Below are 13,914 nucleotides of genomic sequence, written 5' to 3' on the forward strand. Positions count from 1 at the left end.
CTGCAAGTTTTATGGACTTCCATCTGAAGATCCTTTTCAGTTCTTGACTGAATTCTTGCAGATCTATGATACTGTTAAGACCAATGGGGTTGATCCTGAGGTCTACAGGCTTATGCTTTTCCCGTTTGCTGTAAGAGACAGAGCTAGAGTATGGTTGGACTTTCAACCTAAAGATAGTCTGAACTCTTGGGATAAGCTGGTCACGGCTTTCTTAGCCAAGTTCTTTCCTCCTCAAAAGCTTAGTAAGCTTAGAGTAGATGTTCAAACCTTCAGACAGAAAGAAGGTGAATCCCTCTATGAAGCTTGGGAGAGATATAAGCAACTGACCAAAAAGTGTCCTTCTGACATGCTTTCAGAATGGACCATTCTGGATATATTCTATGATGGTCTGTTTGAGCTATCAAAGATGTCACTGGACCATTCTGCAGGTGGATCCATTCACCTAAAGAAAACGCCTGCAGAAGCTCAAGAACTCATTGACATGGTTGCAAATAACCAGTTCATGTACACTTCTGAAAGGAATCCTGTGAATAATGGGACGCCTATGAGGAAAGGAGTTCTTGAAATTGATACTCTAAATGCCATATTGGCTCAGAATAAAATATTGACTCAGCAAGTCAATATGATCTTTCAGAGTCTGAATGGATTGAAGGAATCATCCAACAGTACTAAAGAGGCATCTTCTGAAGAAGAAGCTTATGATCCTGAGAACCCTGCAATAGCAGAGGTGAATTACATGGGTGAACCCTATGAAAACACCTATAATCTCTCATGGAGAAATCATCCAAATTTCTCATAGAGGGATTAACAAAAGCCTCAACAAGGCTTTAATAATGGTGGAAGAAACAGGTTTAACAATAGCAAGCCTTTTCCACCATCCACTCAGCAACAGACAGAGAATTTTGAGCAGAATCTATCTAACTTAGCAAATATAGTCTCTGATCTATCTAAGACCACTTTAAGTTTCATGAATGAAACAAGGTCCTCCATTAGAAATTTGGAGGCACAAGTGGGCCAGCTGAGTAAAAGAGTCACTGAAATCCCCCCTAGTAGTCTCCCAAGCAATACAGAAGAGAATCCAAAGAGAGAGTGCAAGGCCATTGATTTAATCACCATGGCCGAACCTACAAGGGAGGGAGAGGACGTGAATCCCAGTAAGGAAGACCTCCTGGGACGTCCAGTGATCAATAAGGAGTTTCCCTCTGAGGAACCAAAGGAATCTGAGACTCATCTAGAGACTATAGAGATTCCATTGAACCTCCTTATGCCATTCATGAGCTCTGATGAGTATTCTTCTTCTGAAGAGAATGAAGATGTCACTAAAGAGCAAGTTGCCCAGTACCTTGGTGCAATCATGAAGCTGAATGCCAAATTATTTGGTAATGAGACTTGGGAAGATGAACCTCTCTTGCTCACCAATGAACTGAGTGATCTGGATCAACTGAGATTGCCTCAGAAGAAACAGGATCCTGGAAAGTTCTTAATACCTTGTACCATAGGCACCATGACCTTTGAGAAGGCTCTATGTGACCTTGGGTTAGGGATAAACCTCATGCCCCTCTCTGTAATGGAGAAACTGGAAATCTTTGAGGTGCAAGCTGCCAGAATCTCATTAGAGATGGCAGACAACTCAAGAAAACAGGCTTATGGACTAGTAGAGAACGTGTTAGTAAAGGTTGAAGGCCTTTTCATCCCTGCTGAGTTCATAATCCTAGACACTGGGAAGGATGAGGATGAATCCATCATCCTTGGAAGACCCTTCCTAGCCACAGCAAGAGCTGTGATTGATGTGGACAGAGGAGAGTTGGTCCTTCAACTGAATGAGGACTACCTTGTGTTTAAAACTCAAGGATCTCCTTCTGTAACCATGGAGAGGAAGCATGAAAAGCTTCTCTCACTACAGAGTCAATCAAAGCCCCCACAGTCAAACTCTAAGTTTGGTGTTGGGAGGTTCCAACCTTGCTCTGATTATCTGTGAGGCTCCATGGGAGCTCACTGTCAAGCTATTGACATTAAAGAAGCGCTTGTTGGGAGGCAACCCAATGTTATTTAATCATATCTATTTTATTTTCTCTTTGTTATTTCATGTTTTATTACGTTGATGATCATGTGGAGTCACAAAAACTACTGAAAAATCAAAAATAGAATGAAAAACAGCATTGAAAACAACACACCCTGGAGGAAGGGCTTACTGGCGTTTAAACGCCAGTAAGGAGCATCTGGCTGGCGTTTAACGCCAGAACAGAGCATGAAACTGGCGTTAAATGCCAGAAACAAGTAGCAGTCTGGCGTTTAAATGTCAGGATTGCACCCAGAGGAAAGCTGGTGTTAAACGCCAGAAACAAGCATCAGACTGGCGTTTAACGCCAGAAACATGCAGCATACTGGCGTTCAACGCCAGAAACATGCTATAGACTGCCGTTTAATGCCAGGATTGCATATATAGGGCGTTTTACACGTCTAAAAGGTGCAGGGATGAGAAATCCTCAAACACCTCAGGATCTGTGGACCCACAGGATTCCCTTAGGATCTGTGGACCCCACAGGATCCCCACCTACTTCTTCTCTCCTCTTCACACCTTTCTATAACTCTCTTCCCCAAATACCCCTCACCAATCAACTCAATCACTCTTTCCCATCACCTCTTCACCAATCACATCCATCCTCTCTTCCCCAAAAACTCCACCTACCTTTAAATTCAAAATAATTTCCGTCCTAAACCCAACCCTAAATGGCCGAACCCTAAACCCCTCCCCACTCCTATATAAAACCCTCATTCCCTCTTCATTTTCACACAACAAAACCTTCTCTTCTTCCCCTTGGCCGACACCATTTCTCTCCCCCTCTCCTCTATTTTTCTTCTTCTACTTCTTTCTTTCTTCTTTTGCTCGGGGACGAGCAAACATTTTAAGTTTGATGTGGTAAAAGCATTGCTTTTTGTTTTTCCATAACCATTTATGGCACCTAAGGCCAGAGAAACCTCTAGAAAAAGGAAAGGGAAGGCAATTGCTTCCACCTCTGAGTCATGGGAGATGGAGAGATTCATCTCAAAGGTCCATCAAGACCACTTCTATGAAGTTGTGGCCAAGAAAAAAGTGATACCTGAGGTTCTTTTCAAGCTCAAAAGGAATGATTATCCGGAGATCCGACTTGAGATTCAAAGAAGAGGTTGGGAAGTTCTCACCAACCCATTCAACAAGTCGGGATCCTAATGGTTCAAGAGTTCTATGCAAATGCATGGATCACAAGGAACCATGATCAAAGTGTGAATCCAAATCCAAAGCATTGGCTTACTATGGTTCGGGAAAAATAGTTAGATTTCAGTCCGGAAAATGTAAGGCTGGCGTTCAACTTGCCAATGATGGAAGAAAACGCATGCCCCTACACAAGAAGGGTCAACTTTGATCAAAGGTTGGACCAAGTCCTCATAGACATATGTGAGGAAGGAGCTCAATGGAAAATTGACTCAAGAGGCAAGCCGGTTCAACTAAGAAGGCATGACCTCAAACCAGTGGCTAGGGGATGGTTAGAGTTCATTCAACGCACAATCATTCCTACTAGCAACCAGTCTGAAGTTACTATAGACCGGGCCATCATGATCCATAGTGTCATGATTGGAGAAAAGGTGGAAGTTCATGAGATTATACCTCAAGAACTCTACAAGGTGGCTGACAAGTCCTCCACTTGGGCAAGGTTGGTCTTTCCTCACCTCATATGCCACCTCTGTAATTCGGCTGGAATTGACATAGAGGGAGATATCCTCATTGAAGAGGATAAGCCCATCACTAAGAAAAGGATGGAGCAAATAAGAGATCATGGACCTCAACATGAGCATGAGGAGATTCCTCACCATGAAATCCCTGAGATGCCTCAGGGGATGCACTTTCCTCCTGATGAGCGGATAATTTATACGCTTTTTGACATTGTTTTTAGTATGTTTTTAGTAAGATCTAGTTACTTTTAGGGATGTTTTTATTAAATTTTATGTTAAATTCACATTTCTGGACTTTACTATGAGTTTGTGTGTTTTTCTGTGATTTCAAGTATTTTCTGGCTGAAATTGAGGGACTTGAGCAAAAATCAGATTCAGAGGTTGAAGAAGGACTGCTGATGCTGTTGGATTCTGACCTCCCTGCACTCAAAGTGGATTTTCTGGAGCTACAGAACTCGAAATGGCGCGCTTCTAATTGCGTTGGAAAGTAGACATCCAGAGCTTTCCAGCAATATATAATAGTCCATACTTTGGCCAAAAAAAGACGATGTAAACTGGCGTTCAACGCCAGCCTTCTACCCAAACCTGGCGTCCAGCGCCAGAAAAGGAGCCAAAACCAGAGTTGAACGCCCAAACTGGCACAAAAACTGGCGTTCAACTCCAAGAAGGACCTCTACACGTGCAACACTCAGGCTCAGCCCAAACACACACCAAGTGGGCCCAGGAAGTGGATTTATGCATCAATTACTTACTCATGTAAACCCTAGTAGCTAGTTTATTATAAATAGGACCTTTTACTATTGTATTAGGCATCTTTGGATTACCTTATGATCCTTTGATCACGTTTTAGGGGGCTGGCCATCTCGGCCATGCCTGGACCTCTCACTTATGTATTTTCAACGGTAGAGTTTCTACACTCCATATAGTAAGGTGTGGAGCTCTGCTGTTCCTCAAAGATTAATGCAAAGTACTACTGTTTTCTATTCAATTCTTCTTATTTCTCTTCTAAGATATCCATTCGCACCCAAGAACGTGATAAAGGTGATGATTATGTGTGACGCTCATCATCCTTCTCCCTTATGAACGCGTGCCTGACAAACACTTCTGTTCTACATGAATTAAGCCAGAATGAATATCTCTTGGATCTCCTAACCAGAATCTTCGTGGCGTAAGCTAGAATGATGGCGGCATTCAAGAGAATCCGGAAAGTCTAAACCCTGTCTGTGGTATTCCGAGTAGGATTCAATGATTGAATGACTGTGACGAGCTCCTAACTCGCGATTGCAGGGCGTTAGTGACAGACGCAAAAGGATAGTAAATCCTATTCCAGCATGATCGAGAACCGACAGATGAATAGCCATGCCGTGACAGGGTGCGTGAGCATATTATTCACTGAGAGGATAAGATGAAGCCATTGGCAAGGGTGATGCTTCCAGACGATTAGCCGTGCCGTGACAGGGCATTGGATCATTTTCCCGTGAGATGACCGAAAGTAGCCATTGACAGTGGTGATGTATCACATAAAGCCAGCCATGGAAAGGAGTAAGACTGACTGGGTGAAGATAGCAGGAAAGCAGAGGTTCAGAGGAACGAAAAGCATCTCCATTCGCTTATCTGAAATTCCTACCAATGATTTACATAAGTATCCCTATCCCTATTTTATTATATAATATTCGAAAACACCATTATCACTTTATATCTGCCTGACTGAGATTTACAAGGTGACCATAGCTTGCTTCATACCAACAATCTCCGTGGGATTCGACCCTTACTCACGTAAGGTATTACTTGGATGACCCAGTGCACTTGCTGGTTAGTTGTATCGAAGTTGTGACCAATTTATGAATGTGTAATCATGATTACGCGTACCAAGTAGCTCACGTGCCAGGTATTGTTCGAGCCTGGACATCACAATTTCGTGCACCAAGTTTTTGGCGCCGTTGCCGGGGATTGTTTGAGTTTTCGGCAAGCTTTTGGTCCGGTAACATCAGTGCCAAGTTTGATCCGGCAACAGCACCAAGTTTTTGGCGCCGTTGCCGGGGATTGTTTGAGTTTGGACAACTGACGGCTCATCTTGTTGCTCAGATTAGGTAATTTTCTTTTCGTTTTGTTTTCAAAAATCTTTCAAAAATATTTTCAAAAATCTCTCATCTGTTTTTGAAAAAAATAAAAATGTTTTCAAAAATTTTATTCAAGATTTTTAAGAATGAATTCTAGTGTTTCATGAAGTATGCGAAGCCTGGCTGGCTGTAAAGCCATGTCTAAATTCTTTTGGACTGAGGCTTCCAAACCATCAGAGGTAAGTTACATACTTGATAAATGATGAGCAGCAATTTGTTATCAAGAGCAATATACTCTGGTGTTAAATGCTGAAGCTTGGCTGGCCATTGGCCATGTCTAGTGTTTTGGACTGGAGCTTTCTTTGAAAGCTTGGCTGGCTAGTGAGCCATGTCTAATTCCTGGACTGAAGCTTTAGACAAAGAATGCAAGATTCCTGGAATTCATATTAAAAATTTTGGAATCCTTATTTTCCTTCTTCTATTAATTTTCGAAAAATCCAAAAAAAAATAGAAAATAAAAAAAATCAAAAATATTTTTGTGTTTCTTGTTTGAGTCTTGAGTCATGTTATAAGTTTGGTGTCAATTGCATATGCATCTTGCATTTTTTCGAAAATATCATGCATTCATAGTGTTCTTCATGATCTTCAAGTTGTTCTTGGTAAGTCTTCTTGTTTGATCTTGATGATTTTTTGTTGTGTGTCTTTTCATGTTTATCATATGCATTCTTGAATTCTTAGTGCGTAAGCATTAAAGAATTCTAAGTTTGGTGTCTTGCATGTTTTCTTTGCATTAAAAATTTTTCAAAATTGTGTCTATGATGTTCATCTTGACATTCATAGTGTTCTTGGTGTTCATCTTGACATTCATAGCATTCTTGCATGCATTCATTGTTTTGATCTAAAAATTTCATGCATTGCATAATTTTCATGTTTTTCATAAAAATTCAAAAAAAAAATATCTTCCTCTTTTCTCTCATCAAATTCGAAAATTTGAGTTGACTTTTTCAAAAATTTTTAGAATCAAATTGTTTCTCATGAGTCAAATCAAATTTTCAATTTGAAAATCTTATCTTTTTCAAAATCTTTTTCAAAAATCAAATCTTTTTCAAAATTCTTAGTTATTTTCGAAAATTCCAAAAATAATTTTCAAAAATCTTTTTCTTATTTTATATCATAATTTTTGAAAATAACAATAACAATTAATGTTTTAATTCAAAAATTTCAAGTTTGTTACTTGCTTGTTAAGAAAGATTCAAACTTTAAGTTCTAGAATCATATCTTGTGATTTCTTGTGAATCAAGTCATTAATTGAGATTTTAAAAATCAAATCTTTTTCAAAAACTAATTCCTATCATATCTTTTCAAAAATATCTTCTTATCTTATCTTTTTCAAAAATATCTTTTCAAAATATCTTTTCTAACTTCCTAACTTCTTATCTTTTCAAAATTGGTTTTCAAAATTTGTTTCAACTGACTAACTAACTTTTTGTTTGTTTCTTAACTTTTTCAAAACTACCTAACTAACTCTCTCTCTCATTTTCGAAAATATCTTCCCCCTTTTTCAAAATTTCTTTTTGATTTATTAATTATTTTAATTTTTAATTTTTAAATCTTAATTTTCGAAAAAAAATACTAATAATTTTCAAAAACCAATTTTCAAAAATCACTAACTCCTTTTCAAAATTAATTTTCGAAAATTCCCTCCTTCTCTCTCATCTTATTTTATTTATTTATTCATCTACTAACATCTCTTCCTCACATCATCACCAAATTCGAACCCCCTCCTCTATCTGTGTTCGAATTTCTTCTTCTTTTCTTCTACTAACAATAAGGATCATCTTTACTGTGACATAGATGATTCCTCTTCTTTTCTTTTTCTCTCCTCTTTCTTATGAGCAGGGACAGAGAAAAAGGAATTCTTGTTGAAGCTGATCCAGAACCTGAAAGGACTCTAAAGAGAAAATTAAGAGAAGCTAAATTACAACAATCCAGAGACAACTTGATTGAAAATTTCGAACAAGTAAAGGAGATGGCAGCCGAACCCAACAACAATGCAAGGAGAATGCTTGGTGACTTTACTGCACCTAATTCCAATTTACATGGAAGAAGCATCTCCATTCCTGCCATTGGAGCAAACAACATTGAGCTGAAACCTAAATTAGTTTCTCTGATGCAGCAGAACTGCAAGTTTCATGGACTTCCATCTGAAGATCCTTTTCAGTTCTTAACTGAATTCTTGCAGATATGTGATACTGTTAAGACTAATGGAGTAGATCCTGAAGTCTACAGGCTCATGCTTTTCCCTTTTGCTGTAAGAGACAGAGCTAGATTATGGTTGGATTCTCAACCCAAAGACAGCCTGAACTCTTGGGATAAGCTGGTCACGGCTTTCTTAGCCAAGTACTTTCCTCCTCAAAAGTTGAGCAAGCTTAGAGCTGATGTTCAAACCTTCAGACAGAAAGAAGGTGAATCCCTCTATGAAGCTTGGGAAAGATACAAACAGTTGACCAAAAAGTGTCCTTCTGACATGCTTTCAGAATGGACCATCCTGGATATATTCTATGATGGTTTATCTGAGCTATCAAAGATGTCACTGGATACTTCTGTAGGTGGATCCATTCACCTAAAGAAAACGCCTGCAGAAGCTCAAGAACTCATTGACATGGTTGCTAATAACCAGTTCATGTACACTTCTGAAAGGAATCCTGTGAGTAATGGGACGCCTATGAAGAAGGGAGTTCTTGAAGTTGATACTCTGAATGCCATATTGGCTCAGAATAAAATATTGACTCAGCAAGTCAATATGATCTCTCAGAGTCTGCATGGAATGCAAGTTGCATCCAACAGTACTCAAGAGGCATCTTCTGAAGAAGAAGCTTATGATCCTGAAAACCCTGCAATAGCAGAGGTAAATTACTTAGGTGAACCTTATGGAAACACCTATAACTCAACATGGAGAAATCATCCAAATTTCTCATGGAAGGATCAAAAGCCTCAACAAGGCTTTAATAATGGTGGAAGAAACAGGTTTAACAATAATAAACCTTTTCCATCATCCACTCAGCAACAGACAGAGAACTCTGAACAAAATGCTTCTAATTTAGCAAATCTAGTCTCTGATCTATCTAAGACCACTGTGAGTTTCATGAATGAAACCAGGTCTTCCATTAGAAATTTGGAAGCACAAGTGGGCCAGCTGAGTAAAAGGATCACTGAAATCCCTCCCAGTACTCTCCCAAGCAATACAGAAGAGAACCCAAAAGGAGAGTGCAAGGTCATTGACATAAGCAAAATGGCCGAACCCAATGAGGGAGAGGAGGACGTGAATCCCAAGGAGGAAGACCTCCTGGGACGTCCAGTGATCAATGAGGAGCTTCCCTCTGGGGAACAAAAGGACTCTGAGGCTCATCTAGAGACCATAGAGATTCTATTGAACCTCCTTATGCCCTTTATGAGCTCTGATGAGTATTCCTCTTCTGAAGAGAATGAGGATGTTACTGAAGAGCAAGCTGCCAAGTTCCTTGGTGCAATCATGAAGCTGAATGCCAAATTATTTGGCATTGATACTTGGGAAGTTGAGCCTCTCTTGTTCATCAATGAACTAAGTGATCTGGATCAACTGACATTGCCTCAGAAGAGACAGGATCCTGGAAAGTTCATAATACCCTGTACCATAGGCACTATGATCTTTAAGGCTCTATGTGAACTTGGTTTAGGAATAAACCTCATGCCCCTCTCTGTAATAGAGAAACTGGGAATCTATGGGGTGCAAGCTGCTAAAATCTCATTAGAGATGGCAGACAGTTCAAGAAAACAGGCTTATGGACAAGTAGAGGACGTGTTAGTAAAGGTTGAAGGCCTTTACATCCCTGCTGATTTCATAGTCCTGGATACTGGAAAGGAAGAGGATGAATCCATTATCCTAGGAAGACCTTTCCTAGCCACAGCAAGAGCTGTGATTGATGTGGACAGAGGAGAATTAATCCTTCAATTAAATAAGGACAACCTTGTGTTTACAACTCAAGGGTCTCTCTCTGCATCCATGGAGAGGAAGCAGAAAAAGCTTCTCTCAAAGCAGAGTCAAACAGAGCTCCCACAGTCAAACTCTAAGTTTGGTGTTGGGAGGCCACAACCAAACTCTAAGTTTGGTGTTGAACTCCCATATCCAAACTCTAAGTTTGGTGTTGGAGAGTCTCAACAAAGCTCTGCACATCTGTGAGGCTCCATGAGAGCCCACTGTCAAGCTACTGACATTAAAGAAGCACTTGTTGGGAGGCAACCCAATGTTTATTTATCTAACTATATTTTTCTTAGTTATATGTCTTTGTAGGTTCATGATCATGTGGAGTCACAAAATAAATATAAAAATTGAAAACAGAATCAAAAACAGCAGAAGAAAAATCACACCCTGGAGGAGCATCTGTCTGGCGTTCAGCGCTAGAACAGAGCATGGTTCTGGCGCTGAACGCCCAAAATAGGCAGCTTCTGGGCGCTGAACGCCAGAACAGGCATGGTTCTGGCGTTCAACGCCAGAAATGGCACACAAATGGGCGTTGAACGCCCAAAATGGCCACCAACCTGGCGCTGAACGCCCAGAGTTGGGTACAAAGGCATTTTTACATGCCTAATGGGTGCAGGGATGTAAATCCTTGAACACCTCAGGATCTGTGGACCCCACAGGATCCACTAAAGATCTGTGGACCCCACAGGATCCCCACCTACCTCCACTCACTTCTTCTCACCACTCTCTTTCACACAACCCCATAAACACTCTTCCCCAAAAACCCTTCACCAATCACCTCAATCTCTCTTCCCCATCACCTCTTCACCACTCAGATCCATCCACTCTTCCCCATAAACCTACCCCATAAACTCCACCTACCTTCAAAATTCAAAACCAATTTCCCACCCAAACCCACCCATATAGCCGAACCTTAACCCCCCTCCCTTCCCTATATAAAGACCTCCATTCTTCATCAAATTCACACAACACACCCCTCTACACTCCTCTTGGCCGAAACCACATCTCCCTCTCCCTCTCCATATTTCTTCTTCTTCTTCTTCTATTCTTTTGTTTATTGCTCGAGGGCGAGCAATATTCTAAGTTTGGTGTGGAAAAAGCATAGCTTTTTTTGTTTTTCCATTACCATTGATGGCATCTAAGACCAGAGAATCCTCTAGAAGAGGGAAAGGGAAGACAAAAGCTTCCACATCCGAGTCATGGGAGATGGAAAGGTTCATCTCCAAAGTCCATCAAGACCACTTCTATGATGTTGTGGCCAAGAAGAAGGTGATCCCTGAGGTCCCTTTCAAACTCAAAAGAAATGAGTATCTGGAGATCCGACATGAAATTCAAAGAAGAGGGTGGGAAGTTCTAACAAATCCCATCCAACAAGTCGGCATCCTAATAGTTCAAGAGTTCTATGCTAATGCATGGATCACCAAGAACCATAATCAAAGTAGGAACCCGGATCCAAAGAACTATGTTACAATGGTTCGGGGGAAATACTTAGATTTTAGTCCGGAGAATGTGAGGTTGGCGTTCAACTTGCCAAACATGGAAGAGAACGCACGCCCCTACACAAGGAGAGTCAACTTTGATCAAAGGTTGGACCAAGTCCTTATGGACATATGTGTAGAAGGAGCTCAATGGAAGATTGACTCCAAAGGCAAGCCGGTTTAACTAAGAAGATTGGACCTCAAGCCTGTAGCTAGAGGATGGTTGGAGTTCATTCAATGCTCAATCATTCCCACTAGCAACCGGTCTGAAGTTACTATAGACCGGGCCATCATGATCCATAGCATCATGATTGGAGAAGAGGTGGAAGTTCATGAGATTATACCTCAAGAACTCTACAAGGTGGCTGACAAGTCTTCCACTATGGCAAGGTTAGCCTTTCCTCACCTCATTTGCCACCTATGCAATTCAGTTGGGATTGACATAGAGGGAGATATCCTCATTAAAGAGGACAAGCCCATCACTAAGAAAAAGATGGAGCAAGCAAGAGAGCCCATTCATGGAGCTCAAGAGGCGTATGAAGCTCATCACCATGAGATCCCGGAAATACCTCAAATGCACTTTCCTCCACAAAACTATTGGGAGCATATCAACACCTCCCTAGAAGAATTGAGTTCCAATATGGGACAACTAAGGGTGGAACATCAAGAGCACTCCATCATGCTTCATGAAATAAGAGAAGATCAAAAAGCAATGAGGGAGGAGCAACAAAGACAAGGAAGAGACATAGAAGAGCTCAAGGACATCGTTGGTTCCTCAAGAAGGAAACGCCACCATCACTAAGGTGGATTCATTCCTTGTTCTTGTTTCTTCTGTTTTTCGTTTCTATGTTATGTGCTTATCTGTGTTTGTGTATTATTACATGATCATTAGTAGTTAGTAACTATGTCTTAAAGTTATGAATGTCCTATGAATCCATCACCTCTCTTAAATGAAAATTGTTTTAATTCAAAAGAACAAGAAGTACATGAGTTTCGAACTTATCCTTGAACTTAGTTTAATTATATTGATGTGGTGACAATGCTTCTTGTTTTCTGAATGTATGCTTGAACAGTGCATATGTCTTTTGAAGTTGTTGTTTAAGAATGTTAAATATATTGGCTCTTGAAAGAATGATGACTAGGAGACATGTTATTTGATAATCTGAAAAATCATAAAAATGATTCTTGAAGCAAGAAAAAGCAGCAAAGAACAAAGCTTGCAAAAAAAAAAAATATAGGCGAAAAAAAAAATAGAAAAAGAAAAAGCAAGCAGAAAAAGCCAAAGCTCTTAAAACCAAGAGGCAAGAGCAAAAAGCCAATAACCCTTAAAACCAAAAGGCAAGGGCAAATAAAAAGGATTCCAAGGCTTTGAGAATCAGTGGATAGGAGGGCCTAAAAGGAATAAAATCCTGGTCTAAGCGGCTAAACCAAGCTGTCCCTAACCATGTGCTTGTGGCGTGAAGGTGTCAAGTAAAAACTTGAGACTGAGCGGTTAAAGTCAAGGTCCAAAGCAAAAAAAGAGTGTGCTTAAGAACCCTGGACACCTCTAATTGGGGACTTTAGCAAAGCTTAGTCACAATCTGAAAAGGTTCACCCAATTATGTGTCTGTGGCATTTATGTATCTGGTGGTAATACTGGAAAACAAAGTGCTTAGGGCCACGGCCAAGACTCATGAAAGAAGCTGTGTTCAAGAATCATCATACTGAACTAGGAGAGTCAATAACACTATTCGAAATCTGAAGTTCCTATAGATGCCAATCATTCTAAACTTCAATGGATAAAGTGAGATGCCAAAACTATTCAAGAGGCAAAAAGCTATAAGTCCCGCTCATATGATTGAAGCTCTGTTTCATTGATAGTTTGGAATTTATAGTATATTCTCTTCTTTTTATCCTATTTTATTTTTAGTTGCTTGGGGACAAGCAACAATTTAAGTTTGGTGTTGTGATGAGCGGATAATTTATACGCTTTTTGACATTGTTTTTAGTATGTTTTTAGTAGGATCTAGTTACTTTTAGGGATGTTTTCATTAGTTTTTATGTTAAATTCACATTTCTGGACTTTACTATGAGTTTGTGTGTTTTTCTATGATTTCAGGTATTTTCTGGCTGAAATTGAGAGACTTGAGCAAAAATCAGATTCAGAGGTTGAAGAAGGACTGCTGATGCTGTTGGATTCTGACCTCCCTGCACGCAAAGTGGATTTTCTGGAGCTACAGAACTCGAAATGGCGCGCTTCCAATTGCGTTGAAAAGTAGACTTCCAGGGCTTTCCAGCAATATATAATAGTCCATACTTTGGCTAAGAATAGATGACGTAAATTGGCGTTCAACGCCAGCCTTCTACCCAAACCTGGCGTCCAGCGCCAGAAAAGGAGCCAAAACCAGAGTTGAACGCCCAAACTGGCACAAAAACTGGCGTTCAATACCAAGAAGGACCTCTACACGTGCAACACTCAGGCTCAGCCCAAACACACACCAAGTGGGCCCAGGAAGTGGATTTATGCATCAATTACTTACTCATGTAAACCCTAGTAGCTAGTTTATTATAAATAGGACCTTTTACTATTGTATTAGGCATCTTTGGATTACCTTATGATCCTTTGATCACGTTTTAGGGGGCTGGCCATCTCGGCCATGCCTGG

The 13,914-nt window shown here is 40.3% G+C and overlaps 2 non-coding genes across 2 annotated transcripts; both read right to left on the reverse strand.

Moving 5' to 3' along the window:
- Positions 1 to 244: 244 nt before the first annotated feature.
- Positions 245 to 352, reverse strand: LOC148562506 (small nucleolar RNA R71). The gene has a single exon (XR_015887427.1). It is a non-coding gene; the product is annotated as a small nucleolar RNA R71 (small nucleolar RNA).
- A 7,844-nt stretch (positions 353 to 8,196) lies between these two features.
- On the reverse strand, positions 8,197 to 8,304 carry LOC148562507 (small nucleolar RNA R71). Its single transcript, XR_015887401.1, has one exon. It is a non-coding gene; the product is annotated as a small nucleolar RNA R71 (small nucleolar RNA).
- Positions 8,305 to 13,914: the final 5,610 nt, after the last annotated feature.

The sequence above is a fragment of the Arachis ipaensis genome, chromosome B6 (genome assembly GCF_059453495.1).
Source record: "Arachis ipaensis isolate K30076 ecotype BB chromosome B6, ASM5945349v1, whole genome shotgun sequence".
Taxonomy (NCBI): Eukaryota; Viridiplantae; Streptophyta; class Magnoliopsida; order Fabales; family Fabaceae; genus Arachis; species Arachis ipaensis.